The 25767-nt window shown below is 52.6% G+C and overlaps 1 protein-coding gene and 2 non-coding genes across 3 annotated transcripts in view; all 3 read left to right on the top strand.

Annotated features, from left to right (window-relative positions):
* LOC119465109 (WD repeat and HMG-box DNA-binding protein 1-like) overlaps positions 1 to 25767 on the top strand; it is a 546382-nt gene that overhangs the window by 62908 nt on the left and 457707 nt on the right. The gene's annotated exons all lie outside the window — the stretch shown is intronic.
* On the top strand, positions 23893 to 23967 carry Trnas-gga (transfer RNA serine (anticodon GGA)). Its single transcript has one exon. It is a non-coding gene; the product is annotated as a tRNA-Ser (tRNA).
* Positions 24170 to 24244, top strand: Trnas-gga (transfer RNA serine (anticodon GGA)). Its single transcript has one exon. It is a non-coding gene; the product is annotated as a tRNA-Ser (tRNA).

Below are 25767 nucleotides of genomic sequence, written 5' to 3'. Positions count from 1 at the left end.
GCTCTACATATATGGTCAGATTCGCTCGAGCGTTCGAGGAGATCGGACGTGTCTTTCGGAGCTTTCGCGTCTGCGGGAGACGCTGTGGCGTCTCATTCAACGCTCCCCCCTTTCTACTACGTACTGGTGCGTTCTTGCAACTGTGAGTGGACTTCGCCGAGCCCGTTCGCCTGACCGTCGTCCTCGCTGTCTGCTCGCCCGGTCAACGACGTTGTCTCCGCAGATTTCCTCTTCGCCTTTTGCTATCCACGAGCTGGACTTGGTTCTTGCTATTTGTGCGCTTGTCGGACGCAGCCGTTTTCGCGGCTGGGATGGCAGGGGCGCCCCCAGCTTCACCGGCGCAGCCGACCGACCACCCGCGGCGTTCCCTCGTACGCGGCTCGTCGCGCAAACGCGCGGTGAGCGTCGCCTGCCCACGATCTCTGTGGCAGCTCATAGCCAGCGCTGAGGCAGTGCGGTTGCAACACGAGCAGGTTCAACGCCTGTGCCCGGCCATCAGCGGACGGCCGACATCTACTGCCTCCTCAACGACCACCTGCGGAACGAGGATGTTCGCGACGCCGCCTCTTTTGACGGATGACCCGGCCGAGCAGCTGCACGAGATCGCCGGGAACCCGCCTACTTCAGGATCCTCCTGCTCCGCTACCGCCGCTGCTGCCTCCCTGGCCACTGCGGCGGCTCGGCAGACACTATCGGCCGGCACACTCGATACAGCCGTTACGCCTTCGACTACCCCCACGAGCTCTTCGGATGTACTGCTTGCAGGGGATTTCGTCGCTGTTACTGGGTTGCCGGGTGCGTCTCTCGTCGAACCGCAGTACGTCCCACTGCCGATATACGCAAACCTCTAAGATATGGACACCACTATTAAACGTAAGCGTTCGCGTCCCAGTGAGCTCGGTAGTGATGATGAGGGTGCCTCGCGCAAGGTGCAAGCAGTCGGGACTGCGCCACACAATGCATCGACGACTAAATTGCCGCCACATGTCACAGGTGAAGACGATCGCCACCTCACCCTGGCTAGTGGCATTACCACCGAAGGCGAGTTTCAGCAGGTTCTGTCAAAGCGTTCTGCGTTACCACCGGGCCTAGCCGGGAACATCCCTTCTCCCGGGAGCGAACCTGCCGTCGCTCCTGCCGCACGACCTACGGCTCCCTGTAGTTCACCTGCGCCTATTGCATCTCCTGACGTGGATCCCTTTGCTACTGCCGGGGTTCCCAGAACTTTTGTGCCCACCTCGCCACTGACATCCCGCACAGTGCTGTTTCGTCCGGCACACAACGGCGCTGCCTTTCCCCGTACCTCCCGCCTCGCCATCGCACAGGCGCTCTCCGCGCTGCCTGGAGTAAAGGAGGTTCGCGTGAACACGAAGAAGAACATTGTGGCTGCGGACGCGGCATCGCCGGAATGGACGGAGCACCTGCTTGCCACGTCAGAGATCGCCGGGATGCCCGTGACCGCGCGCCTTCCAACCGACCGCACCCAGAGCAGTGGCGTGGTGCATGGCGTACATGGCAACTACGCCAATGAGGACCTGCTGGCTGCCGTATCGTCGAAGGTACGGGTGGTCGCGGCTAAGAGACAGGGCACCACCCTGGTGCTGCGTTTTGCTGCCCCTTACCCCCCCCCCCCCCGCAAGGATCTACCTCTTCAGCATGCCCTTCGAGGTCGACCCTCCCGGCCTCGCCCTCTGCAGTGCCTACTTTGCGGGTGCTACGGGCACGCCACAGCAACCTGCCAGAGACCGGTACGGTGCCTGCGGTGCGGTGGCCCACACCAGACGGAATCGTGCTGTTCGAGTAGGGTCAGATGCCTGCATTGTAGGGGCCCACATCCAGCTGAGTCGCCTAACTGCCAGCTATGGCAGAGAGAACGGCGCCTGGCCACGATAAAGGCGTCAGCTCCCACACACCTGTCGCATCGCGAGGCCCAGGCGGTCCTACGGGTTACCCCCACCAGCTCAGTAGCAGCTGCTTCTGGACCGCCACGTGTTACACCGACAGGAGGCAAAACCTACGCTGCAGCACTCGGTGCTCCTGACAAGGAGGCCACGACCTCTATCAACCACCCCCAACCCCGCTTTCAGCAACATGTACAACAGGCAGGCGCAAAGAAGCGGGGCAGCATCAAGCTAGGGCCGTCCCCGAAGGAGGCTCCTAAGTCAACCAGCGATGAGGAGAACAAGAACCTGCGACTCCTCCTCAGGGCGATCGCCGACCTGCTGCCTCCAGAGAACCAACAGCTGCGTTCTATCTGTCTCAAGGCAGGTGGCGCGCCCTCACCCAGTAGTCAGCATGGCTAGTCCCCTCCCGCCTGCAGCAGGACATTGCCGCCTCCGCCCGAGCGTGCTCCAGTGGAACGCAAACTCGTTGCGGCGGCGGCAGGCAGACCTCTCCATGCACCTATTGCGGAACGAGTACGATGTGCTTGCTCTGCAGGAGGTCTACGCTGCTGCAGCCAACCTGTGGCTTCCTGGATACGTGGGATACAGCAGCCTCACTTCTTGCAATCGAGAGTCCTGCCAGTCTGCCCCTTGCCTTGATGAGGGCCACCAGCAGGGATCACCACGCTGTGCGATCTACGTGCGGCGAGAAAGTGTCACAGGCGGAAGTCCATGTGGCAGACCTGCTGAGCGGTGCTATTGAATGCTGTGCTGTTCGGGTACGACTGGGTGACTCCGACACTACCGTGGCCAGCATCTATGTCCGGCCAAGCCGGCCATGGAACCCAGCCAGCCTCCTGACATTAGCCCAACGTCTCGGGAAAGACTTCCTCCTCTGCGGGGATGTCAATGCCCACCACACCGCCTGGGGAAGCCGCCGTTGCTGCCCACGTGGCCAAGGACTGTGGGACGTCGTGAACCAACTAGGCCTGTCAATTCTCAACACCGGAGCACCCACATTCATCCGGCGCGCGGCGCAGGTGGTCCTATCCGCCATCGATGTCAGCCTGGCAACGTAGGGCTGTAACTACACGGGGGCACCACTCCCGGACAGCTGGGGGTCGGACCATTTTCCTCTCCTGCTCAACCCTTTCAGAGGCAAGACCGCTAGGAGTAGGGAGTGCCTCACTGTCGACTGGAGGGCCTTTCGCAAGCACTGCCAGAAAGGTGCTGACTCCGGGACCTTTCTCCAGCTGGTAGCAGACAGTGCAAAAGCGGCCACCATCCGTTCCACGGCTCAGGTGGGCCAGCCAGTCCCGGACATCCAGCACCTAAAACTGCGAGCCGCGAGGCGCCGCGCAGAGCGCATAGCACTGCGCACCTCTCGACCGGAACACTGGACAGCGTTCCTCAGTGTAGACGCCGTCTGCAGGCGTCATGCTCGGCGACGCCGAAATCAGAGCTGGCAGGGCGTTTGCTGTTCCATCAACCGCTCTCCCAACGGACCACAAGCCTGGCGCCTCCTGACGTCACTCCTGTTGGCGCCCCGTGCACATCGCCAGGTACTGTGCGTAGCGGTCCACATGGGCATCAGCGCGGGTAACCTGGCCGAGCTTCTCGCGGACCAGTTCGCGGCCAGACCCCCAGCCCTGCAGGCACCACCTCCAGAGGCAGCCGCCCTATCAATCCCATCCTCCTGACATCATGCGGACTGGGTGGCTGCACAAATACAGGCACTCTGCAGCGAACTAATCCGCCTGTACGAGTTGAAGGCGGCGCCCGATCAGACCAGGCGACGCAGTGCTCCGGGAGCTGACGGAATCACATTCCAAATGCGGCGCAACTTGGCTGATGCCGAGAAGGAGCGGCTCCTCGAGTGTTTCAACACCATCTGGGACACTGGTGTCCTCCCGGAGAGCTGGCTGGTTGCAGTGGTGACACCAATCTTGAAATCCCGGAAGCCTGCCATAGCCCTATCCTCATATAGGCCGGTGTCCCTCACTTCAGCCGCCTGCAAGGCGATGGAAAGGGTGGCACTGGCACGCCTAGAGTGGATTGCTGCCCAACTCCAGTACTTCCCGGAGCAGCAGTCAGGCTTCAGGTGCCAACGCTGCACGGCAGACTCTATCTCCGATGTGGTGGCCACCCTGGAGGATGCCAAAGCCACGGGGGACGTGGCAATGTTGGTGCTTCTGGACGTCAAGAGTGCCTTTGACGGACTTCCACACGCAGTCATCGAGGCCTGCCTAGACCGCCTCGGCCTGAGCGGCTGCCTCAGACGCTTCGTTTCCGCATTCCTGACCGGCAGAACCTTCCGGGTGCGCGTTGGACAGGAACTCAGCGAGCCCAGGGATATCACGACTGGCGTCCCACAGGGATCGGTGCTCAGCCCTTTCCTGTTCAACATGCCTCTCGCGGGCCCTACCCGCATCTCTCCCGGCGGACCCACGGTTCCCTGTTCGCTGCTCCATTTATGCCGACGACGTGGCACTCTGGACCCGGGGGCCGAGGAAGTTCATGCCATCCATTCGGTGCTCGCTACAACGGGCACTAGATGCGGTGATCGCATTCCTTGGTAGCATAGGCCTCACCGTCTCCACAGCCAAGACCGAGGCCATGCTGATTCACCCACTGGCCTCAGCTCGATGCTACACAAAGCAGCTGAAGATTGCTGGCCGTGCCCTACCTTGGCAGCAAATGATCACTTACCTGGGGCGCGCCATTGACCACCGGCTCACGTGGATTCCTGCAGCCAAAGCCGCCACTACCAAGGTGCGCCGCGTGCAGGGCGCTGTCAGCAAGCTGCAGCAACATGGCCGTGGCTGCAACACGAAGTGGGCGCTGCGGCTGAACCAGGCCGCAGCAACGTCCGTGCTCTTGTATGCCCTTCCATTGGTCAACCTCACTCGGGCCAGGAGAGAGCAGCTGGAGGGTCTGCACAGAGGTGCTATTAGGAGTATCCTAGGGCTCCCGAAATATTCACCGGTCGCTGCAACGCTGGCAGAGGCTGGTGAATGGCCACTCTCGCTGAGGATGCTTGAACGCGCCCTGGGGCACATCGACCGCCTTCATCGTGCTCCGGATGGCGGAGACCTGCTGGCTAGACTCCACAGCCAGCCGTCCTCACGGATGGGAGGTCTGTGCCAGCTGTACGAGCAGATGATCACGGACCCTCCTGTGACAATCGTGCTGCCTCCACTACACCATCGACCAGCGGACGTCCACCTCTCGCTCAGTGGAGCGCATAAACGACAGACACCAGCTGCAGCACTGCAACAGGCTGCTGCCTGCAAACTCCACGAGGATCTGGAAGGAAGTCTGCTGGTCTACACAGATGGATCAGTCCTGGCTAACGGATCGGCCGCTGCAGCCTGCACCATTCCGGCTAGGGCGGTCCACAGACAATGTCGGATCCCCTTTGCCGCGAGCTCCACCGCGGCAGAACTAGCGGGGCTCCACCTAGCCGCCGATGTCCTGGCTGAGGACCCTCCTGGGCAACCGGTGGCAGTGCTCTGCGACTCGAAGCCAGCGCTCCAGAGCCTAATCAACCACCGCCGATCAGGGCTTACGGGGGCCCTGCTCAGCTCAAAGTTCTCGGCATTGGCTGCCGTGGGGGTCACCATCTCATTTCATTGGCTGCCTTCCCACGTTGGAATAGCCGGTAATGAGGCAGCGGATACCCTCGCCAAAACCGCCCACCATCCTGAAGTGCCGCTCACACGAGCAGTCGCTTCCTCAGATTTTTCAAGGCAGCGCCTGAAAAAACTGCTCACAATCGTCCACCCGGATGCCAGAGTGGCAAATGGCAACGGTCCCAGGCCACTTCCAGAGTGTGGCTTTACCAGGAGGGAACGCGCAACGTTGCTTCGACTGCGCACGGGCTGTGTCTGGGCGGCGGCGCGGCTGCACGCCAAGGGACGCTCCACATCACCGGCCTGCGAACGTTGTGGCGACCCCGAGACCCTCGAGCACCTTCTCTGTGCATGCCCAGCGCTGGCACAGGACCGCTCAAGGGTCATCACTGCCTACAGACAACAGGGTCTACCTGCTGCGACAACCAGCGACCTCCTGTTCCCGTCGCCTCCCCACCTCCGAGCTCTCCACAGCCTTTTGGAGTTTGTGGAACTGAACGGAATCTCCGCCCATCGCTAAGCGCTCGTCCCTAGCAGGCCACCGCCTCCATCACCAGCCTCCTCCATGATCGGATGAGACTCTTGCGGCTTCTTCTTTTTTTCCCTTCCTTTCAACATCTTTATCTCCTTTTTACCCTTACCCTGACGCTGCGCCGTGCTCCCTATTGGGCAGCAGAAATAAGCGTCACTTTCTTCTTCAATAAAATCACTACTACTACATGTATGGTGATTGTAAAGGAGGAAAGAGACGCCTACTTCTGCAGCCCTTAAGGGAGCACGGCGCAGAACGCGCGTTTGTTCTCCGCCGTGCGTTCACTCCCCGTGAAAGCGCGCGCCCCTCGCGCCCTTTCACTCGCACATACAGCGATCGGCGGCGCGCGGCGACGATTTCATCTCCATTGACTTCATACGGAACCTCACGGCGACGGCGACACCGACGGCAGAAATCTGCTTTTGAGTGTCCATATAATTGCTATTGCAATAAAAGCAAATTATGATGATGTGCTAATAAAGTTTTAGAATAGGGGCCCCCAACGTTCGGGGCCCCAAAGAACTTCGCGGGTGTTAGCGTTGGGTCATAAATATTAAAATAAAATATAACATTTTATGATAAGAGTAATTTAGATTCACGTGTTTAATTACAATTTAGAACTAATTCTATTAGCAGCAAGCAACTTGTTGCGGTTAGTTTTCAGCAACCAACTTTACGTACTTTCACGTAGCCAAGTCTATCCGTGTTAGGCCTACGAGACATGAATTCGGAATCAGCGGTGTCTAATGAATCAATCCTCATTACACATGTTATTTGCGAGAAAGCGATAACCGTCATCACTTCTCCTAGCATACGAACTTCACGCGTTACCACGAATTGAGCCCAGTTCGGTGCTAGGTTAGAGCCGTCGCTACGATGGGCGCGGCCATGTTTGTTGACAAAAGCTTTTGGGGCATCTTTTGGGGCTCCTGTTAAATCGCTGAAGTAGCGTGCCTGACGCAAAATCCAAGCACAGTTTGCGTCTTGCGCATGCGCAGTGGCTTCGACGCTATTTCTTTGGGGCCCCCAAAAGTTTGAGGCCCCCATTCTAAAATTCTCTAATAATTGCGGGGGTTTTACGTGCCAAAACCAGGATATGTGCAGAACCCCACGCATGACACAGTGGGGGACTTCGGATTAATTTTGGCCACCTGGTTTCTTTAACGTACACCTAAATCTTAGAGCACGGGTGTTCCTGCATTTCGCCTTGATCGAAATGCGGATGTCGTGGTCGGGAATCAAACCCGCGTCCTCCAGCCAGCAGCGCGACACCTCACCTGCTAAGCTAACACGGTGGGTGAAGTTCATGTGACGTGGTGCACTGATGTCATCGTGGCAAACATGTTTTAATATTATCAAAATGAGTATCCGCATCCGTGACATCACGGGCAAACCATATAGAAGTAAAAGCACCAGAACCCACCTTTGGCTTGTGGTCTTGCTCCCATTATTTTTTATACGTTCTTGCATACTTGGTCCACTTCCCCATGTTTGGATTCTCCTCTCTGAGGAGGATCCGATCTTACGTACAACCTATCGAAATGAATCTCGAATGTAAGCACGAACAAAAGTTCATCTAGCAGGTGAAGGAAAATGGATGTAAAGCTTCGCGCGAGATCGCGCCGTCGAAAGCTGTGCCCGGCGCGATACTTCATCCAGAATTAAAACATGGCCATGAACACACTGGGGCGTGTCATCCACCCGTGCTTCCATTCTTTCATGTCGGCGCCCCGATCGCCCGACGGCCCCAGCCCTATGTTATTGCTCTCCCTTCCTGAGCATACCCATGTTAGTACAGTGTACTGTGAAAAACCCACTACTCTCAGGTTGATCCCGATGCCCGGGGATCGGGTGCATAACGGTCAAGCAGGGTGTAAGTTTAAGTGCATCAAAGATCAAAGCCACCGGCTCAGACAGCGGCGCAGAGAGGGAAGGGAAGGGGAGGGGCGGTCATTTCGCGCACGCACACATGCACAACCGCTCTGCCGGCTCAGCCAGCTAAAACGAAGCCTTCGATATTTGCTTCTACCCGATCAGAGCCACCTCTGGAGCGTGGATTAGGGCTCCACTTATAGCCCAAATAAAGCCAAGTCGCAGATTTTCAGTAGCCCAAATATAGCCACATGGCCAATTCGTCCATGTCGACGCCAAAAATTTTTTTTCCTGTAGCCCAATTTGGCTATATATAGCCAAACCTGGCAACACTGCAATGCCGTCCTCCTCCCCTCGCATTTCCGGAAACCCCAGCGGTCGTCGTGATGTCAGCAGGGGGAATCAAGGAGGTTATAAAAAAGTTGTCGCAGTTTCACCTGAAAGGCGAAGCATCAATTGCGATAGCAAATTTGTAGAGAGCTATACGGAGTAATGATAGTAGCTTTATCAGCTGTATAAACTTGGACATGCAGCAGCACCGGCAACACGCACAACTGCTGTCGACGCCATCGGCGTTTTGCCCGCGTTCGCACAAAATGCGTGCGGCGTTGGTGACTGTTGCCGGAGCCTCTGATATAAATAGGCACTTGATGCTGCAGCTAAACGTCGCTTCTCTTCCCTCCCCCTCCCCCCCACGGCCTTTCGTGCGTCCGAAGAAGGCGCGTTTGCTCTACATATATGGTGATTGTAAAGGAGGAAAGAGACGCCTACTTCTGCAGCCCTTAACGCATGGCGCAGAACGCGCGTTTGTTCTCCGCCGTGGGTTCACTCCCCGTGAAAGCGCGCGTCCCTCGCGCCCTTTCACTCGCACATACAGCGTTCGGCGGCGCGCGGCGACGATTTCATCTCCATTGACGTCATACGGAACCTCACGGTGACGGCGACGGCGACGCCGACGGCAGAAATCTGCTTTGGAGTGTCCATATAATTGCTATCGCAATAAAAACTTCTGGAGTGGAGATCCCCTATGCGCGCCCATGCGACCGGCTGAAGCCTGGGAAACCGGTTGGCGGCCATCTTGCTCCGGGCAAGAACGAGCGCTGCTTGCGCGCTGGTAGCGTAACCAGTGTGATTTCGTGGTGGCATTTTATGATGAAAGCGGGAGAATTACTATGATTTATTTAGCGCAGATTTTTTTTTGTTAATGCGACAGCCTTTTATGCATACCTCATGGTGGGGTGTCCGTCTCAAGGCCGTTTGGAAACCGTGTTGTTAACACGAAATGATCCTCTTAGGATAAGAGGCGATGGCGCGCGCAATACCACTATTAAGTATACAATATTAATTAAGCATGTCAACTGCAGTAACAATTAATATAGATAGGTGAATGAAGTGTGTTGAGACTGTAATAATGTTGAATTAGGGGTAAATAATCGTGGATTAAAGGGGTTTAGATGGGTGATAGGGGTTTAACGAAAGGTAATGATGGGAAGAACACGCGGCGCTGGCGTAGTTGATGATGATAAGAAAGCCACATTTAACATTCTAAAAGTGATTACGCAATTGAACTGAGGCGATAATGCGTGCACAGAGAGGGGAATTAGGCAAACTTAGAGTGACTTTGTGCTGAAAAAAAATTGTGACGAAATAAAGTGACGAAGACTCCGCAAAAGAGGTGGAAAGCGGCCGTCGTATCATTCAGTTAGCGACGCTAGGGCTTTCATGTCGCCTAGTTGTATCATTAGGAATCCCCAGTAATCTTTGTCATGTCAGGCTAAGGACAAATGCACAAGGCAGTTGTTAATGCAAGAATACGAGGGCTGAAGCTGTAACGCGTTTCATGCGCATCAGCTTGCCACATTACCCAAGTGACACGAAGTACAAGGTGAAATCAGTAAAGTGGTAGATAAATTTTTATTATGTCCTGGCTATTTTGATAAAAATAAGCATAACACAACATGGTGGAAAAAATGAATAAAATATTGCATAACTACCTGGTGCATCACAGTGTATACTATAGGAAAACAGTACCAAACAGGCATACATAAAATGCAAACACATCAAAACAAACATATTCTTGGCTGCGCAAAAACGCAACATTGCACCAATGCCCGAAATTAAAGGCATGCTGATAATGTCACTTCTTAAGGCGCATGATTCAATAACTACGAATAATGGCTTTTAAATATTGTAACGATCGTGATTCCGCAATAGACGAATTTGTATGAACTCTGATTTGTATAGAACTTTACACGACGGCATGCAACAGCAACTTGATCTCAGAAAACAGTAATATTCGTGATCCAGCCTAAGTTAAATTACGCTGAGATAGGATACCTATGGCTGCACAAGAACTGTTGTTGCTCCAGGCACATATCGTGTTGTTACACACACGATATGTGACTGGCAATACTCTTTATTTGCCAGTTAGGTCAGTTATTTTCTTGTTTTGATGCGAAACAGTTGCGTGCCACGCTTATAAACAGTCAACTTGTGAGATGCAGCTACGGCGTCCGCCAGGTCTGAGAGCTGTATCATTTTATATAAATAAGTAGTAAATAATTCCTCTCGACATGCGGAATCTCATATGCAAGCGCACCGGAAGTATATACGAACAGCAAGCATTTCTTACGAGCTCGCTTTTTTATGCAGATGTGCGGAGAACACTAGAAAAATGGTTGGAATGGTGCCCTGTCGCAGCCTTGTCGTTTGGCCAGGCCTGTCAAAACAACCCTCTTCAAAGTGCACCGTGCAAAGAACATCCGAATCTTTAGGCGCCCAACCATCTCTGCCAACAGCGGGCTGCCATGCGTCACGCAGCGCTTTCTCTTTCGGGAACCTGTCGCACAAACATACGCAGAAAAAAGCTTGTTTCAGCCTATATTCGCCAATTAAAAGGTAGATTTCATGTACAACAGCGCTCCTCGACGGAGATACTGCACAGCAATGGTCGAGCGATTGAAGGCTTTTTTTCGCGCTACATACACGTGAAACGTTACTCGATCGTGACTTTTGCTTTGCACGATTCGTGCGACGCAGGCGTTCACCATCCCATTCAGCAGTGCTCGGATGTTCCCTTACAAACGCAGAACTACCGCTCAGCAGACCGTAACTAAGCACTATAAATGCCGCAACTGCCGAACTACCGCAAGGGTACAGTGTACAACTCTTCTAGTACACTGTACGAAAGGGCCCAAGCGGCGCAGCTGCGTTTTCTGCCCGGAGCAATATGGCGGTCGCCGGCGTCAGCCGCGGCGCGGCATCTCCACTTTAGAAGTATTTGTTGCGATAGCAATTATATGGACACTTCAACCGGATTTCTGCCGTCGCCGTCGTCGTCGCCGTCGCCGTCGCCGTGAGGTTCCCTATAGATAAGATCTTCGCCGCGTGCCGTATGCCCGAGCGGAAGCGTGCGGGGACGCGCGCTATCACGGAGAGCGAACGCACTCAATCTCCCACGCGCAAGCAAGGAAGCGGGAAGCCAGCGCCGGAGGGAGCGGGGGGGGGGGGGGCGCACTTTCACTCTGCCAACAACCGCGCTCGTTGCTCGCTCGCACCGTCTCTTATCTCCACACGGCTCTGACCTTTATGCGCCGTGCATTCGCCGCTCAGTTTCCGTTGAAGCGATAGACCGCACGTACCTTCGCCGCTACGGCGTATCCGCTTGCTGTCAGAGTTTTGACGGTCGTTGTCTGCAGTCATTCAGTGTGATCTATTCATGTTTGTTTGTGCGCGCTCACACCACGCTTGTTCATTCAGTTAGTAATAGTCGGGCCACATTTTCCAACGCACGCTACACATGCAATGCTGCCCGGATCGGCAGTGCAGCGCTACAGGTGTGTCCCTTCGCACGCGCTGCCCACGGGAAGCGCTTCTCATCAACACCACCGTTTCACACGCGCCTTCTCGTGGTCATCGAGTCTCTCTTCATGTCGGTCTACTTACGCCGCAGCACACCTGCTTACTTAATCAGCTCATGTTTACTACAATTCATATTGCTACCAAAGCCGCTCACCTTACTTCGTATGACATTGCTGTGTTGCTATCGCATTCATTGCTTCGCCCTTAGGGCGAAACTGTGACATTTTATTGCCATAGCAATTATATGGACTCTCAAAAGCAGATTTCTGCCGTCGGCGTCGCCGTCGCCGTGAGGTTCCGTATGACGTCATTTGGAGAAGAAATCGTCTCCGCGCGCCGAACGCTGTATGTGCGAATGAAAGGGCGCGAGGGGCGCGTCTTTCACGGGGAGTGAACGCACGGCGAACAAACGCGCGTTCTGCGCCGTGCTCGCTTAAGGGCTGCAGAAGTAGGCGTCTCTGTTCTCCTTCACAATCACCATGTATGTAGAGCAAACGCGCCTTCTTCCGACGAGCGAGAGGCCGTGGGGGAGGGGGAGGGAAGGGAGGCGACGTTTAGCTGCGGCACGCAGTGCCTATTTATATCAGAGGCTCCGGCAACAGTCACCAACGCCGCAAGCATTTTGAGCGAACGCGGGCAAAACGCCGATGGCGTCGACAACAGTTCTGCGTGTTGCCGATGCTGCTGCATGTCCAAGTTTATACAGCTGATAAAGCTAATATCATTACTCCGTATAGCTCTCTACAAGTTTGCTATCGCAATTGATGCTTCGCCTTTCAGGTGAAACTGCGACAACATTTTTTATAACCTCCTTGGGGGGGGGGGGGGGATCTGGTGATGTCAACGGCGGAAACGATGTCCATTGGTCGAACAAGAACCTACGACTTCCGGTTTGTCTGCTAGCAGGTACGCGCGCTCCGTGCTCGTCCTCGCCGTGTTGCTCGCTTGTGCGCGCTTGCGCATCGGTAATTACAGCGCGCAACGCAAGTGCCAAATCGCTCGTGTTCCAACACAGTCATGCTTAGCGGTCTCATTAGCTGCGCGAACAGAGTGCGACAGTGTTGGCCTTTCCAGTCGTGCGCGCAACACAGGGTCTATAGCGGCACGCTTCGCATAACACGCGCCGGCACCGCAGCAACAGCGGGTAGCCGAGAAGCGCTGAGTTTACGTCCACGTTACCGGCACGTTAACTCGCCGCACGCCGTGTGCCATTCGCGGGCCGCCGTTCGACAGCGGTTTTGCTCGCGAGCGACGAGATTTCCTTGCCGTACGTAGAGAGGATGAGACCGGGACTCATTTGTGCGGCAGCCTCGATCCGCCGCTGATCACTCGACGGCGCCGATATCGTCGCTAGGCCTTTTCCGGTTCCCTTCAAAGCTAAAGCAGACGGCGCTTCGAAATGAATTACCGACGCTCACAAGCCGCAGCATTTTATTATCGTTGTTATCGCTCTTCGCAATAATTGTACACAAAGAAGAAAAAATGTCACAGTTTCGCCTTAAGGGCGAAGCAATGAATGCGATAGCAACACAGCAATGTCATACGAAGTAAGGTGAGCGGCTTTGGTAGCAATATGAATTGTAGTAAACATGAGCTGATTAAGTAAGCAGGTGTGCTGCGCCGTAAGTAGACCGACATGAAGAGAGACTCGATGACCAGGAGAAGGCGCCTGTGAAACGGTGGTGTTGATGAGAAGCGCTTCCCGTGGGCAGCGCGTGCGAAGGGACACACCTGTAGCGCTGCACTGCCGATCCGGGCAGCATTGCATATGTAGCGTGCGTTGGAAAATGTGGCCCGACTATTACTAACTGAATGAACAAGCGTGGTGTGAGCGCGCACAGACAAACATGAATAGATCACACTGAATGACTGCAGACAACGACTGTCAAAACGCTGGCAGGAAGCAGCGGGCGAAGGTACGTGCGGTCTATCGCTTCAACGGAAATTGAGCGGCGAATGCACGGCGCATAAAGGTCAAAGCCGTGTGGAGATAAGGGACGGTGCGCGCGAGCAACGAGCGCGGTTGCTGGCAGAGTCGAAGTGCGCCCCCCCCCCCCCCCCCCGTTCCCTCCGGCGCTGGCTTCCCGCTTCCTTGCTTGCGCGTGGGAGATTGAGTGCGTTCGCTCTCCGTGATAGCGCGCGTCCCCGCACGCTTCCGCTCGGGCATACGGCGCGCGGCGAAGATTTTATTATAGGGAACCTCACGGCGACGGCGACGCCGACGGCAGAAATCCGGTTGAGGTGTCCATATAATTGCTATCGCAATAAAAGGAGAAAGAGCGAGCGGCGGCGAAGGAAGCCGGAGAGCGCGAAATACGGTTGTTGAAATTAAGGATTCTGCTTATTCAAAGTGGCAACGAGAGCAGGGCTAGCAACGAGCCCCTAGAAGTACAGGAGGAGCAGCAGAAATGTCAGGCGCCCGTAGAAGTCGCGCACGGAAAGTGCGAAGAAATCGCACGCACGGTTCTGCCGAGATTAGGAAGAGAGGCTAATCTTTGCGAGCCTAAATGCACGTTCGCAGATGATTCTAGATCCGTAGACCGTGACGTTGTTGTTGAGGGACCCGTTGATGGGGACCGGATTGAGCCCGACGAGATACTGTGCCAATCGAATGAGAGAGAAGCAGCTAGGCCAGCGGTGGACGAGTTGGCATACGTAGCGAAGGTAGCGCCTGCAGTAGTTGTCCGAAGTGACACGAACGTGTTAGGCAAGAGCACTAGTGGAGAGTGCAGTCGATGAGAAAAGTGCGCAGAAGCACTATGCGGGCAGGACAGTGCAGTGGTGGACAGCTCCCAGATATGTGAGCTACGGTGCGCAAAAGAAAATAGCTGCATTGCCCCGAGTTGTTTGAAGATTTCCGCCATTCCAAGTAGTAGTGAGGGGAATGATTCACCCAGTAATCATTCAGACTGCGTTGGAGGCTGTAATCGTGACCGACGAGATGCGTGCTGGTCTTCACGAGATGCGAGCTGAAGGCTCGGAAATTGGCACCAGAAAGCGTGCTAGGAAAAAGAGAAAGAAGCGGTGTCGCAGAGTCCGTAAGGCGGCAGAGAAGGCAACGCAGCCGAATAGAACAAAAGACGCTAAACCCCGTGGGGTGCGCAGTGAAGGATCTCGAAAGGCGCGTTGGCCGATTGCAATGTTTCGTGTACCAGCGCGTCCGAGCCGCCGGGGGAGGAAGAGAGAAAAGGGCCGTTCGTCGCGGGGGCGGACAAAAGCAAGAGGGCAATCGTGTTCCCCCTCGGTCGGTCCTTTGAGAGGTGTGCTGAGCATGGCACATGAGAGCGAGCCGGTACGGCACCGCGAATTAGGCATACGCGTCAGTAAAGTCGCAGTGCGATGCGTGAGAGGAATGTTGCCTGTCCGTAAAGTGTCGGGGGTGGGCAGCGAGGAGAATGGCCGCTGTACCTTTTGTATTCCCTCGTTGACCAGACGAGCTGCCAAACCGCGACCGCCTCGAGTACGACTTAAGGATATGGCACCCATAAGCTACTGGAAATGAAAAGCGACGCAAGTTTTTTAGAAACAGTTTGTTGTTCCTTTATTTGCAGTGTTCGGTTAATATTTTTTTTTGAAATCTCCGATACTAGAGATCGCTTCATTAAGCAAGTTTATAGAGATTTGTTTAAATTGGTTGAAAACCTCTCCGATATTCTGCTGAAAGAGCTATTTGGCGCGCGCATAAATTTTCGAAACTTTGTTTTCTTGGTATGTCGTTCTTTCTTAGGCAGGTAGACTATATTAGGGTGAGATGCGCCTTATCAGTTCACTTTACGGAAGTGTTCGTGAAAATTTTTTTTCCTTTGAGAGTGGGTCGCTTTCTATGAAGGAGCAGTGTGGCGTTGCCTTTTGGAAATTGTTTGTGCCGTTCCGTTAAAGCGTGTCTTGCGCGGACCCAAAGGAGCACAGCGTTGGTGCGTCTCGCACGTGTATTCGGAAGACGATCGCATTTATTTTATTTGGTGCGTGGAAGTGCTTTGCGGTAAGCGCGAGTGTTCTTGTAGTCTTGGGCGCGTGGTTGGCGCAGGATTTTTTTTTTTCTCAGCAGCACTAGTATGTGTATTAAAACTGATGTGGAATGTGAACGGACGGTTCATGGCGTTTGTGCTGCATAGGATATTTTCAGTACCATTTATTAGGGTCATTCTGCAGTCGAGTTGGAGAATTTTGATGCTGTGTGCCTGGACGTGCGGCGGTGATCCGTTCATTTTTTTATAATACAGGATGTTATTGGATGTATAATGTTATGTATACATGGAACGGTGTTTTATTGCAATAGCAATTATATGGACACTTCCACCGGATTTCTGCCGTCGCCGTCGTCGTGAGATTCCCTATAGATGAAATCTTCGCCGCGCGCCGTATGCCCGAGCGGAAGCGTGCGGGGACGCGCGCTATCACGGAGAGCGAACGCACTCAATCTCCCACGCGCAAGCAAGGAAGCGAGCGCCGGAGGGAGCGGGGGGGGGGGGGGGGGGGGGCGCACTTCTACTCTGCCAACAACCGCGCTCGTCGCTCGCCCCGCACCGTCTCTTATATCCACACTGCTCTGACCTTTATGCGCTGTGCATTCGCCGCTCAGTTTCCGTTGAAGCGATAGACCGCACGTACCTTCGCCCGCTGCGGCGTATATGCGCTTGCTGCCAGCGTTTTGACAGTCGTTGTCTGCAGTCATTCAGTGTGATCTATTCATGTTTGTTTGTGCGCGCTCACACCACAGTCAGTTATAGTCGGGCCACATTTTCCAACGCACGCTACACATGCAATGCTGCCCGGATCGGCAGTGCAGCGCTACAGGTGTGTCCTTCGCACGCGCTGCTCACGGGCAGCGCTTCTCATCAACACCACCGTTTCACAGGCGCCTTCTCGTGGTCATCGAGTCTCTCTTCATGTCGGTCTACTTACGCCGCAGCACACCTGCTTACTTAATCAGCTCATGTTTACTACAATTCATATTGCTACCAAAGCCGCTCACCTTAGTTCGTATGACATTGCTGTGTTGCTATCGCATTCATTGCTTCGCCCTTAGGGCGAAACTGTGACATTTTTTGTTGTTGTTGTTGTTTCTTTTTCTTGTTTTTGTTCTCGAAAATGCCACTCGTGTAAGTGAATATTATGTGATAATATTCTGAAAGTGGGGGGCTGTGTCACGGAGCGGCATATTTTCGAATGGTTTGGACGCTGATTAACGACACGCCGAATTACGAGCGTCAAAAACGTGGGCTCCTGACTGTGCAGCGTATAATTTACTCGACATCGACACGCCGAATTACGGGCGTCAAAAGCGTCGTGGCCGCTCGGGGTGCCATCTCGATTCCAGACGCGACACGCCGATTACGGACCCGGAAGGGTGCGTGTACGTCTGCGTGGTATGCCGGGTTCGACCTTGGCCTTTGACATTGGGAGAGAGGAGAATCTGCGGTTCTTCGTCCATGGTGAAAGGGACGCGGCCAAGATTGTTGGGAGCAAAGAGCTGTGAATTCGGAGAACTCTACATAGCGGCAGTTTCTTTACATAGGGAACTAGGGAAAGGAGAGGCTATTTAAGCGCAGGTTTTGGGTCCTGCTGAGTAGTCTAGAAGCTGAACCTATGCGCTGCTGAGGGTCCTGCTGAGTAGTCTAGAAGCTGAACCTATGCGCTGCTGAGAAGCCATTGGGGGGCTAGTGCCGTCCAGTATCGCCTGGGCCGCCTGGCCACGTCGGAACTCCGAGGAACTTGTTGACGTACGAGACGTCAAACCAGCGTCTGCAACGAAGCTCATGGTAGTTCGCCTCAAGTTAGCTCAACCTGCTTGAGAGAAGACGTCAAATCTAGACTCCCGGGAAACCCAGCCCAGCAATTCGCATCCACCTCGACAAGATCGGAACCGCCAGCATTCTTCGGGAAAGCTTTGTGCACCGACTTCACGGTTATGGACTTGCTGCTGCTGCCCGGCCACGCGTATGGCATCGTTTGTTTTCTTTTGAACTTTGATTTCTTTTGAACTTTGCTTTAGTGAAATGCTGTTAAGTGTATTCTTGTGTATTTGATCCTCGCACTGTTTCATTTGTATATCTACTATTAATTGCTCGTAGTTATTTGCCGTAATCATTGTGTTATATTAAGTTCAGGTGTGTTAGTCTGTATTGTGTTTTTTTATTATTTGATTTTATTAATTTGTGTATATTTATCAGCCGATAAATATCTTGTTTTTTTTGTTTACTCCCGAGTCTGACTCTTTTCGCTGTGCTCGCTTGAGTACGGAACGACCAACCAGCTTGTCTACCCCGTCGATCGACTTCGCGCCGACGACAAATCGGGGACAGCGGTGACATAGAACCATAGATTCAGTACTTTTTACTGACAATATTTGCTGCCGCTATCTTCACTTTCCCCTGAGCATTCGGTTATCGCCAAGGTTTGATGGGCGGAAACTGTTCGAGACCATACTCGCGCCAAGTGAGCTTCTCGCCCGCATTTGTAACATCGCCGCCTTCGCAGCGAGCACGCAATGGCTTGATGCCACAGCAGCTACATTGTTGCGATAACATGCTCGGCTCCTTTTCGCTGTTTACAAACATACGCCCCGGATGGCTTCTGGTTTAGCTCAATGACGTAGTCCGCTAAATATAGCGAGCAAGAAAGACAATGGTGGTGATATAGATTAGCAGGAGCGCGTTTGTGATCCTGCACAGTAGACTGATAAGACCCGTGGCCGGAAGTTTCTTGGGTGCCGCACTATCGCTGCTGTTATCGCGCGAGCGAAAAGGCGTATTGCGGCTTTCCGATGAAAGTTGAGCCCACCGACGGCGTCACCTTGCCTGTCCATCTGTTACGAACCTAGCTCTGCGCTTTCTGCTGCTAGAGCAAGTGCTTTGGCTTCCGAAAGAGTCAAGTCCTTCTTCGCTAGCAGCTGTTTCTGCAAGTTTTTCGACCGCACTCCGCAAACGATGCGATCCCTCAGGATTTGCTGCAACATCGACGAGACGTTGCAGTTATGTGTTAGCTTACGAATCTCGACGATAAATGCCTGCATTTATTGATCGCATCCTTCTTGTTGGTTTCGATGAAAGAACTTGAAACTTTCCGATATCTCGTTAGGTGACGGATCTTGGTGCTGATTCAATGTTGAAACGACTTCTTCATAGCTCAGCGAGCTCGGTTTTCTCGGTGCTACTCTACCGCAAAGAATCTCAACGCTCCTTGATCCTAACGCTGCAACCAACAAGGCCCTCTTCTTGACGTCGTCGGTAACCTCGTTGGCTTCAAAGTAAGCGTCGACGTTTACGAGATATGCGTGCCACTTATCTGTGTCCTCAACGAAACCCGGAAGCTTGAGGGCCATGACTGCGGTTGGGTCGATGGGTGTGTTCGTTCGTGGCTGGTACCCGGCAGCATGTTGCGTATCGGTGGGAATTCTCGTTACGAGTTACGATGCTTTCGGGCGGTGGCAACGCCGCTCCAGTTGTAAACGAGACGGTCATACCATGCAGTGGGTTTATTCACACTCGTGAATATAAAGTCAAGGGGAGAGGGAAGGCGTGATGGAAATCAGGGAAAGATTGCGCACTAGAGGGAATAGCTTGGTCGTCAAGTTCATGGGTTACAGCAATATTGAATATAAAATTGGCGGTCGGTCCCCCTATTCCGGGAGCCCGGTGGATCTTGCAGCCGCCCTGGCCCTTTCGGTGAGCTCCTGCTGAAATTCCAGGTGTACGCTTGACAGCATTTCCTCCCACCGCTCAATCGTCGGTTCTTCCATCCTTTCTGTTTCCGTGTACCCGTGACACGCCTGACATGACATGACATGACATAACATAAAAACTATGACAAGGGACTGTCGTATATATAACTTAGTAAGCTGTCTAAAGATATAGGTGTTATGCATCGTCATTGTAATTGCCTCTCTACAGCCAATAATATGCATTTATATATTTCAATTCAATGAGGTAATTGAGAAATGTGCGGAGTGCCGAAGGTACGCAGTCGTCGTTGTCGTCATCGGTATCGTCGTCGACGTCGTCGTCAGGGTGCCTCAGCGGAGGATCTTTCGAAGTGCGTTGGACAGCGGCCCCACCCACGGAGGTCGCTGTTCTTAGCTTCCTCCACTTAGGCTCGTGGGCCGGTTGCCCACGGAAGCGGAGAACGTACATCTTTCGAAGTGCGTTGGCCAGCGGCCCCACCCCCGGAGGTCGCTGTTCTTAGCTTCCCCGACTTAGGCTCGTGGGCCGGTTGCCCACGGAAGCGGAGAACGTAGTAAAGCGACTAGGGGACGCCGATCGTCGAGGAGGTGGTGATCGTGACTGGCGCCTCTGCGAATATGGTGACAGGGTCGTTGGCAGAGACTGTCCAAAGGGTGCGAACTGCGCGTACGGTGACGGATGTTGACTGGCCAGATATTGCGGGATTTCTCTCGGGTGCTCTCCCTCACGTGGGCGACGAGCGCCGGGGTGATAGCCCAGGATTCCTTTTCTTCGGTAGTTGCATGCATGGTACAAGCGGCCCGCTTCGCCACAGTAGAAGCAGAGTGGCTGATAGTCAGGTGTGCGCCACACGTCTGACTTTCGCGTATTGATTCGGGGGCTCGTGGACTCGTACATATTTGTACGTGAAGCTTGACCTGGAAGTTGTACAGCGGTTCTTCAGAAGGTGGGTTACGCTTGTTAACGGGCTGCGCAGGTAGCCTCACTGCTTGCGCATAAGTCAGTACGGGGTCGGCTTCAGATCTGGTTTGCACGAATGGCTGTGCCGCCTGGCGGACTTCTTCGCGGACGATATCTGTGAAAGATGTTACGGTCGGCTGAAATCGCACTCCCTGTAGTCTATCGAGCTCCTCACGCACGACACTACGCACAAGCTGTCGAAGCGCATCGGTGTCACAGGGCAACGACAGAGAAGATGCTGATCCCAGCATGATTTCGCGATCGTAGACCGAGGAGCGTTGCTGAAGGGCTCGCACCATTGTTGCCGCCTCACTGACGAACTCAGCTACTGTAGCTGGAGGCCTTCGCATCAGACCAGCAAACAGCTTCTCTTTCACTGCACGCATCAGCAGGCGGACCTTCTTCGCCTCTGTCATGTCAGGGTGAGCACGCTTGAAAAGTCGCGACATGTCCTCTACGAACATGGCTGCGCTGTCATTCGGCTTTTGAACCCTACTCTGAAGGGCTTGCTCTGCTCGCTCATTTCTTGCGGGACTGCTGTACGTATCACGTATCTGCCGTTGAAATTCTTGCCAGGTGGTGATGGATGGCTCGTGGTTAGCGAACCATGTTCGGGCAGAAGTACACGTTCCTTAGCTTTTTCCGTTCATCCCAATCATTAACCTCGGTCAGACGATCGAAGTCATCGAGCCAGTCTTCCACGTTCTCAAAAGGCTCACCATGGAACGGCTGCGGCTAGCGTGGCGTGTGGAGAACCAGCGACGCAGGAGGCTGTCCCGTACCGCATGTCTCCTGTGTCTGGCTTGCGGTTGTGGTTGACATCCTCGGCAGATCTTGCAGGCCGTGTTCCGGAGGCAGTCTTTGAAGCCGTCGGCTTTTGCGTAGGTTGCCTGCTTCCAGTTCCTGGGGGTCAGAGTATATAGACGCGTATCCAGCACCTCCACCAGTTTGTCACAGGCAAAACCACAAAAGACTTTGTTCGAAGCTATAGATCTTTTATGAAGCTATCCTGACACCTTCATCTTTGTCTTCTTCGGGGAGCAATCCAACATGCCTAGCATGTTGCACCGAATTGCGCCGAGCGGCGGTTCATTTGTGTCAAGGTCGTGGCAATATGTATTTCATAGATTATGAAAGGGCATTTGATTCCGTAGAGATGCCATGCATGGAGCAATTGCGTATTCAACGAGTACCAGAAACATGTTAAATATCTACAAACATTCACAGGACGAAGTGTCTTGACGCAGTCTTTCGAAACACGCGAACGTGCCCTGTCTGGTGTGGTCGAGCGGCGGTATTCTGCACTGTTCGTCTTTGTTGTTCTTTTCACTCGTCTATCGGTTTCCATTTTTGTGTCGCGTGGCAGACTAACCTGATGTCTTCTCGCGGCCAAGGGCATTCCCCTTGGCTAGCTTGTGCCCCTCCCTGAGAGTGGCCGATAGACAAATTTTTATGCAGTGGCATCAATACTGTCCCTGTGGCTCTTGTGCCTACAAATGGGGATCGATGCAGATGAAGAACCTGAAAGCGATTCAGGTGGAGCTTCGGAAGGTCGCTTCTCAGTTCGCCATCACCGAGATCCGTCAGTTTGGTCGCTGTTGTACTTTGCTGTTCATAGCACCCGGAGTGCGTTCGAGACCTCCTCATATTGGCTGTTTTGTCCTTTCGCCACGTGAATTGTCCGAATTATTAGACAATAGTGGAAAGGGACTGGAATACTTGAGACATTGCACCGTACCTAGTGAAACCGTTACCGGTAGAGGAATTTATGGAAGTCACAATACAAGGACAGGCGGTTGTTGTTCGCTCTCTGCCTTCTTCAGCGCCAGGTCGAGATGGAGTTACCAAAGCCGTGATAAAAATTTTGTATGAATTGTCCCTGCAAGAAATTTCGAATACGGTAAACTACTCTTTAAAAAATGCATGGATACCTTCAGAATTGAAACTTGCTAAGGTAATTCCGATACTTAAATCCGTATGAATGACACACACTGATGTAAAAGGAGCTTTGAGGCGAGTTCTAAACTCCAGTTATTTTTTCTGCCACATGATACGCTGCTTGACTTTGTGCATCTGATCTAGTATTGCTTGTGGCAAATCGCTCTGTGTTTGGCAGTTTTTTCTTGCATGTGCGCGCATGTGTACCGCAGGTATTATATCCAGCTTGCCTTCTTATAATGAATTGCTGGCGAGTGCATCGTCGATACATGTGTTTGTCTCAATGTCAAAGTAGGTCTTGCGCTGTGGTTTCTGCATTGAATAGGACGGTTGCGCAATTTCTGTGCGATGAAACGATACCGGCAACCACTCATCGCCCACAATAACAGAAGCTGAGGAAAGGTATTCACAGATTATTCTTTAAGCGTCGGTGTCAATGAAGCTTAAAAAATACTTGGTATACCTATGGGAAAAGGCATTCTATATTTTTAGGCAAAAGAAACGCCTCTGGATAAGGTATTTTGATAGTTCACACCGACATACCGTTAAATTATGTAGTAGGATAGCTAAAATTGTGATTTTGATTAGCGGGGGGCCCTATTGCCGACACATTGTATAGATTGCGGGCAAGCATGCGGTGGCGACAGGCTCTGCATAAAGTATCATAGTTTCGTTGGCTGCGTCATTAAGCCACCGAGATCATTATTGCTGAAATTATTAGAGGCGGGACAAGGAGCATGCAGCAGCAATCACTTCCTACTGTCAGTTCGAGGTTCATGCCGCTGTCGAGGGGGCTTCCTGTGCTTCACGACAGGTCGGTGGGAGAAAATTGTTGGAACTGCGTTGGGCTTTAGCTTTTTTTTCCAAGTTCTTGTAATATGCGCGGCTCAAATTGGTCTTCAGTGCAATGTAGCTAGAACATTTATCGAAGAGTTAATCACTCAGGCAGGATGAATAAAACGCCCTTTATACAAGTACAAGTGCTTAATACACTGCCGTGGTAACCATTATTGCCTACATAATATTTCCTGTAATAGTTCAGCGGAAATCCGCTAGGTGGAGATAAGTAATTAAAGGAAACTGAGACTTCCACCCAAATGTAGCAATTCGCTACTATGGAAACCCAACCGGGTTCCTCTAAAGAAAGCCTCGCAGTTGAAGAAAAATTCGTCCTGGTCCGGGACTCGAACCCGGGACCACCGCCTTTCCGGGGCAGCCGCTCTACCATCTGAGCTAACCAGGCGGCTAGCAGATGGCAGGGCGAAGTCGAATTTGTCGACAACTCGAAGCAAAGGCAAGTGTTTGATGTAATAGTTCAGCGGAAATCCGCTAGGTGGAGATAAGTAATTAAAGGAAACTGAGACTTCCACCCAAATGTAGCAATTCGCTACTATGGAAAATTTGGGTGGAAGTCTCAGTTTCCTTTAATTACTTATCTCCACCTAGCGGATTTCCGCTGAACTATTACATCAAACACTTGCCTTTGCTTCGAGTTGTCGACAAATTCGACTTCGCCCTGCCATCTGCTAGCCGCCTGGTTAGCTCAGATGGTAGAGCGGCTGCCCCGGAAAGGCGGTGGTCCCGGGTTCGAGTCCCGGACCAGGACGAATTTTTCTTCAACTGCGAGGCTTTCTTTAGAGGAACCCGGTTGGGTTTCCATAGTAGCGAATTGCTACATTTGGGTGGAAGTCTCAGTTTCCTTTAATTACTTATCTCCACCTAGCGGATTTCCGCTGAACTATTACATCAAACACTTGCCTTTGCTTCGAGTTGTCGACAAATTCGACTTCGCCCTGCCATCTGCTAGCCGCCTGGTTAGCTCAGATGGTAGAGCGGCTGCCCCGGAAAGGCGGTGGTCCCGGGTTCGAGTCCCGGACCAGGACGAATTTTTCTTCAACTGCGAGGCTTTCTTTAGAGGAACCCGGTTGGGTTTCCATAGTAGCGAATTGCTACATTTGGGTGGAAGTCTCAGTTTCCTTTAATAATATTTCCTGCATTGCTACATCATAACCATAATCATTATTTATTGCTCAACTTCGTAATCAAAGCGCATTGATACAATGACATCGGCTCGAGTTACATGGATGGAAAAGGTTTACCCACAGAAGAAAACCGAAGAAAGGTGATTTAACGCATTCGCTATTAAAGCAAAAATTCCCGGCCTCCGCCTAGAAGTCCATATCAACAGCAAGGGTGCGCGATCATGTGAACACCTCCTGCACATTGTTGCCTGTATCCGTGAGACAACCACATAATAATCGTCACCCACTCACGCATGCATGGCAGCCCAGTTCAAAGCAAATTCAAGAACTGAAAAAGATCACCAGGTGTCCTTAGCTATCGCCTAAGAGACTCGAATGCGAGTCTTGTAAAATCTACTGTAATTCACCTCAATCCACACTAATCCACCTTCACGCACCTTATTCGACCTTAACCCAACCTAACCCTCCTTAATACACCTTGATAAAACTTAATCCACCTCAATGCACCCTAATCGTCCTTAACTCACATTATTCAACCTTAAACCACCCTAATCCTCCTTAATACACTTTAATCGACCTTAATCCATCTTAATCTTCCTTCATGCACATTAATCGACGTTAATCCACCCTAATCCTTCTTATTATATCTTGATCCACCCTAATCCAGCTTAATCCTCCTTAATCGACCCTAGCCCTCCTTATTTAACCTTAATCCCCCTTAATCAACTTTAAACACCTTAATACAATCGTTAATCAGTCATGAATTTACTTTGCTGAGCATTAATAATTTATTATACACGGCTGGACATGATTTGACTCGCTTCTGGCCTTCATTAGGTCACGTTACTTCCTGTACCTCAAACGCTCACCTTGAAACATATCCAACTAAGGGTCTCGCCTTAAAATGTGGACTAGCTGGCACTCATCACCGGCAATACCACGGGTATACTTGCCACTATTTGTTGGGGGCCCTGCATTAATTGTATTTGTGGCTGACACACACACCGAAAGAAAGCTGTAAATAGCTCCTCTACAAGCTGCTATTTCAATTTTCAGTAAGACAGGCAACGGATCCTAACAATCACGAAAAGTGCGTTCGAGAGGCTGTATCTTCGGGTATATTTGTTCAGTGGAAAGCAGAATCTATAGTGCTGCATTTCCGATTGAATAAGAGTTGACGACGTGCGAGGTGATGCAGTCCCAGCAGAATATTCAGCATTCTGAGGAGAACCCCATTTTTATGCAACGTACAAATTGCCGCAGCAAAAACGCGAATGAGCAGGCCGGAAGAATTGAAAAAATGCAGCATTAGGGGATGCTTTGATACGAGCAATAAGAAAGGCGCCTTACCTCGCAAACAACACTGTTCCTTGTCGGGACAAAGTTCTTCCGGCCAATGTTGTGCAGCCACTGCTTCTTGCGCTT

Source organism: Dermacentor silvarum, chromosome 9 (assembly GCF_013339745.2).
Source record: "Dermacentor silvarum isolate Dsil-2018 chromosome 9, BIME_Dsil_1.4, whole genome shotgun sequence".
NCBI lineage: Eukaryota > Metazoa > Arthropoda > Arachnida > Ixodida > Ixodidae > Dermacentor > Dermacentor silvarum.
This window is presented reverse-complemented; position numbering and strand designations above follow the sequence as displayed.